We start from the raw sequence: 5,893 nt of genomic DNA, 5'->3' as shown, positions 1-5,893 counted from the left end.
AAAATATCCCACATGCTTCATCCAGGGATGTCATGAAGGTGCAAGGGCTGGGGGGTGTCCAGCAGCCACCCTCAGTGGCTTGTTATGGGAACAGATTTATTTCCCCTTTTTAAACAGCGTCCCAGTGTCATCTCTCTGGGTACCAGGAGGGCACCAGGGCAGCCAGGACATCGCTCCATCTTGAACAGATTTACAACAGCCTCCTGGACCCCCATCGCTGTGGGAGCCGCTGGGGTCCGGCAGACACCCGCTCCAGCCCCAGCACGCATGGGGAGGGGGTTGCTGAGGCAACAGCGACGCCTTATTTAACCGCCAGTGAACCCAGCCCACCCTCCCCCTCGCCCGCCACTGCCGACGTGCGCGACCGAGGGTGCAGCTTTCGTTAGGGTGGGAGTTTGCAGCCGCTGGATTTATGGGACATCCCCCAACGCCTGCCCGTGCCAGCGGCCCCGGGAACGCAGGTTTGCGAGGTGGCCAGCGGGTTCCCCACCCCACAGGTTGCCCTCTGCAAAGGGCAGAGTGAATAGGGGAAGAAGAGTTTTATGAGAAAGGCAATGCTGGCATCATTCAAGACATGAGATTTTTGGTTTGTGGTGGGGGTTTTGGGGGGTTTTTGGTTGGTTTTTGTTTTGTGGTGGTGGGTTGTTGGTTGGGTTGGTTTTTGTTTTGGTGGTGGTGGTTGGGTGGGTTTTTTTGACACACAAAAATCACAGTTTTTCAGACTGAAACCAAACTCCATTCTCAAGATTCTGCTATTTTGCCCTTTGGTATCACCATCACTGCGGGGCTGCTTAAAGCAGAGAGGGGCTGAGCTGGGCTCGGTCACCCCAGCGCACAGCTCTCCCAAAAGCTACAGTTCTTTTTGGGTGGAAAGTAAAACTTTTATCTGCTTAGGAGACTCACTGACTCTGAAATCCAATTTTCTCACAAATCACGTGTTTTGGGAAGCTGGTCTCTGCAGAGAACAGGAAAAGAAAACAAGTGGAGGCTCAGTGAATAAACCTCTGGTTGAGCCAGGTTTTTACAGGTTTTGTATCTGCTCAGGTTTTGCTGTCAGGGTTTCATGGGCAGCACAGGCGTGTCAGAGTCCCTATCAAAGTCATGCTGCTCTGCAGAGCAGCCGGAAGGAAATTATAGTGGGAATTTGTGTGTGAAAACCAAGGAAGCACATGAATGATGTTCTGCCACGTGTGGAAGAACCATCTTCATGCCGTGGCATCCTTAGGGATAAGGGCCAGCAAGTCTGCACCACCGCACTGAGCACAGTGGAGCCCACGTGGAACCCCCGAGAGCTCCCTGATAAAGAGACAAATGAGTTCTTGTCCAATACTGCAGACACAAGAAATTCAGGGAAGCATCCATGTGGGCATGTTTTCAATTAAATATTAGGTCCCTCTGCAGCCTGTCGATCCCCAGCAAACAGCTATTTGAAAGAAGTGCTCACTAGCCCAAAGTCAGGGAAATCTTCCAAGATTGTAATAAAGAAACGTGGCCCTGTAGGATTTCCTGAATGGGTTAATTCCAAGTCTAAGGACAAATCTGGGGTTTGCTTTGGTTATCTGTCATCTTCTTAGCTGCCTTGAAATCTGGTCTTACCATCACAGACACAAAACCCTCCAGTCTGTCCCTCTCAACCCGTGCCCAGATGAGAAACCTCTGCCAGCCAGAAGAACAGCTTCACTGTGGAGGTTTCGGAATCTGGAAGACGGCAGCTCTGAGAGGCAGCACAAGGACAGACGACAAAACCGCCTTTATGGGTTTGCTTCTAGCTGCAAAGAATAATTAGTAATTTTTGTAGATGTAATACATATGTCATCCCTTACCTCTGTGAGAGCTTTCTACTTGACTGCAAACGGTGACATCGAAGGGATATTAATGAAACTGGACTGAAGCGAAGGCAGAGCTCAGATACCAGCCTGCAGTACACCGAGTCACTGGGAGTTGATCAATGGAGAAGACTCCCAGCCAAACCAGCAGTTCAGACTTGTGCAAGCGTTAACCCAGGGCAATGTGAGACACCATCCAAGAGAAATAAAGGCATGGAAATAACGTTCTTTGCAACTGGAAAAGGGTTCCAAGACAAACAACTTCACAAGACACTGGCTCGTGATAGTAATTAGATCTCTTTTGCTGAAAAGCAGTTAGGTGATATATAGTAAAGAATTGGGCAGAAACCCAAGACTTCAATCAGAAATAACTGGAGAACCTTCTACCAGTTTCAGTGAAGGGGAAAGAACCTGAAAGGGCACAGATACCCTTAAATGGGGTCCTTCAGATAGAGGTCTGAGGAATATGAGGAGGAGGAGACTGAGAAGGAGAAGGTTGAAACTGCCCGTGCTGCAGCAGCACCTCACCTGGGACCCATCTGTTCACACCCAGCGCTCGTCTCACTCTGCAAAATAGCACGTTAATATTAATACTGCTGGCACCACATCGGCCTGAAGATCTGGATTTTATTCGTACAAAAATCAGAGGCAAGCATAAGTGACAATAAAGTTTCAGAAGGTCTTAAAAAGTTCTAGGAATTCTGAGCATTTTATTAGGTGAACTAGCAACTCTGCAGTAAAAATAGCTTTAGGTTGCGCTGTTCAATCTTACTTTTCCACAGTGCTTTGAGCTTTCAAGATGTTAAAGAGTTCAGCCTGCAATGCGCTTTGGGCTGCAGGCAGGGAACAAGTTTGTAAAACATTATGTGCCACCTCTGCAGAATATGGGAGCCCTTCCCATCAGCCACACTCTGTCATTTCTAGCAGAAGATGGTAATAAGCATAAAATAAGAATAAAATCTAACTAATGGGCCTTTAAACAATCAGAAAGCAAATTATGACAGCAATTATGACAGCTCAGTGCTTGGCAACACCTTCACCTTTCCCAGATGTCAGAGGATAAGCTATTTTTACTGAAAAAAGATGATAGAACCCAGGGCTTATTTGGACACCTGCAGCAGAAATTGATTTAAAGTGACTTGAGCTTTGCGAATGCAGCTTGGAGGCAACTCACTGGGCTTTGTTTTTCGGGAGGAGGGGACAGGCCACTTCACATTCTTCATTCAGGATCAGTCTCTTCACTGGAATGCCTGTCAGTCACATTTAAATATGTGTAATATTTACTTTCTTCACTCTCTTGACCAAGACATTTAATAGGTTTTAAGTTTAGACGCTGGCGTTGCACAAGATGAAAGCGGCGCTTCCTCCTTTCGGGCACATCAGGGCTCCTTTTTTTTAATTTTCATGTTTTTTTTTTCTTGCTGCATATAGAGCAAACTATTCCCCAAATGTCCACATTATACTTCCCTCTCCCCCTTTCACCCCAGCCAAGCCATAGTTCCATCTACCACCACCACTGTCCTTCCACTTGCAGCTGGTGACCACACCAGGGCTGGTCTAAGTCCAGCTCAGGTTTATTCATCCGTCAGCTCCATCATTCCCGCGCAGCCCCGTGTTTGTCCGTGGCCAAAACCTCCGTTCTCCCTGAGCATCTGTCGATCGCGCCGAGTCCATCAGGGCAGGAGCACTTGAGCCATTGTAAGATTGAGTTTCAACACGCAGCCTTGGGTTATGTGACCCGGAATATTTGACCTGATGTCAGAGGGGGCCTTGGGCTGTTGAGATATCTCCCCGGGACACCCTGCCCTCATTCTACTAAAGGAATCTGATCCAGCAACAGGAAGGAGTGAGAATTTTCAGCTGTCTCCATCCCCTGCGAAACAGTCCATGCTACATATGCCTAATGTAAGGTGTCCCTTACTCACTTACTTTCTCCACTTTCCCTCTCTAGGTACTAATCCTGCACTAATTTCTACTAACAACCGCACAAGATACTGTGATAAATGAAGTTCTTGCAAAAACAATGTATTTTTCCTTTTCCGTAGCATCTTTTGTAGCCAAAACCCCACGTGGACTCCAGACTTACAAGATGCTCAACAACCAAAGACCCATCTCTCCACAGAAACCAAGCCTGGCCAAAGGCGTGCGGCATTTTGCAGGATCAGACCGCACTTGTGGGGTTTGCTTCATCCTTCAGGGAAACTTGGACACCTCTGGAAAAAGAGGAGGGCAGACGTTTAGCAAAAATAAACCATAACACATGTAAAACTGTTCCATCAGGTTGGTACCTCAGCTGTACATCCCACCAGAAAAGTGGGTTCTCCCACAGGTAGGGTCAGCCTATAGACACCCCTAACCAGCCCTGAGACCTGCTCACTTCAGCAATTGAAGGCTCCCTCTCCCTTATCTTTGTGTTTTCTAATTCTGCTTATTACAAAAGGCAAAGTCCAGAACTCCACTGGCTTTAGGAGAGGCGATGAACCTTTTGTGTATGAAAAAGCCTTTCTAGTTTATTTTCTCACCATCTGCTGTTTTCAAGCAGAGGGTTATTTTTAAGGACCAAAGGGTCTTGAAAATAAAGGTATCTGGGTATGGAATTATTACTGCTATTATTTAAACATCAGCACAGAAAAGAAAAAAAGGCTACTCTTTTCAGGCTTTAGTGACTCAGAGGGGAAAAGCCTTCTCAAAGTTTTTGCAGGGGCCAAAATAAGCCTGGCTTCTGCAAGCAGCCACCTTGAATGGGCTTTTGCCCCTAAGTGATACACATTGCACGGACACCTGGTCTGTGTCCACTGTGCAGGCCCACGTCTTGGTCCAAGTAGCAGAGGCTGGGGTGATGTGGACAATCCAAACGTTCTCATGTTACTGATGGAAAAGTAGTTTTTTGGCCTTCACAATATTGTGGGTGAGAGTATCTGCTAGCAATTGTTTGATCTGGTGCATTTGTCCACATGGCATCTAGAAATTGTGCTTCCTTAGGCTAGAAGCATACGAAAGCAAAGCACAGTCTCAACGCTGAGGATAGAGTTGGGATCTCCTCTGTTCTGACTCCAGCCGGGATGCCACGCTTGACTTGGGCTAAAACTTTTAACTTCTCTGCATCCAATACCCCAACTTATAGAAGCAGCGACAGCCTTCTCCCAAAATCAGTTTTGTGAGAATTAAGGTTGGAGGAACGTTCTGAACATTAAATCCAGCCCTAACACATACCCCAAAATGTCACAGTTGCTTCAAACTGAATGGCATAATGTAGATAAGTACAGCCACAGAGTCATTGGGAAAGTCCGGACAATGAGGACATCAATCAAGGTTGCTTCCTGAGGCAGACATCTAAATAAATGCTAATGAAGTCATTTCTACAACACCCCCAGCCAATGGGGGCTGCAGTCCTTAAAAGTAATAACAGCAGCGAGAACAGACTGTCCGTTAAAAGACAAAATAGAACATTGAAACGCCAAAAAGGAAAGCAACAGTTTGTGCATTTCAGAGCTCTGAGAAACATTGTACCTTTGAGCTAGGCTTTTGTTTAAGTCAGGGCTTTCTTTTCTTTCAGCTCTCCCTTATTTCACTGCCTGCTTTATCATTTGTGCTTTCCGCTCACCGCATCCCCAGATGCCACCAGAACAGGCCTAACCGAAGTCCACTGGCATCAAAAGGCTCCTGTTGACTTTAACGGACATTTAACTAACCCTCTATAAATCACGGGAAGTCAGTGATTAAAAAGACAGCCCCTCCTGAATAGTGGAGAGACTAACACAGCGCCCCTGAAATTTAGTTCCTTTATTAACACCAACGCTGCATGCTTGGGGGCAAATCTGCGTCTGCTTTATCTCATGACCTCCATGCTGAACATATTTCAAAGAGAAGGATAAATAGTTTCTCTTCAAGACAGGGGAGAACTTCCATAATAACGCCCCTATTTGGGGAATTATGTTAGTTTTGCTGTATTTTCTGAAAGTCGAGAGCCTCACATGCCAACCAGCTGATCCCCAGATCCTGACGTGGACCATGTTCTGTGCAAGAGGGGGTGTCTGGAAGCTGGTGGATGACTTCAGGCAACCGAT

This window comes from Streptopelia decaocto, assembly GCF_964273445.1.
Source record: "Streptopelia decaocto genome assembly, chromosome: 12".
NCBI classification, from domain to species: domain Eukaryota; kingdom Metazoa; phylum Chordata; class Aves; order Columbiformes; family Columbidae; genus Streptopelia; species Streptopelia decaocto.
Note: the sequence above shows the minus strand (reverse complement) of the source record.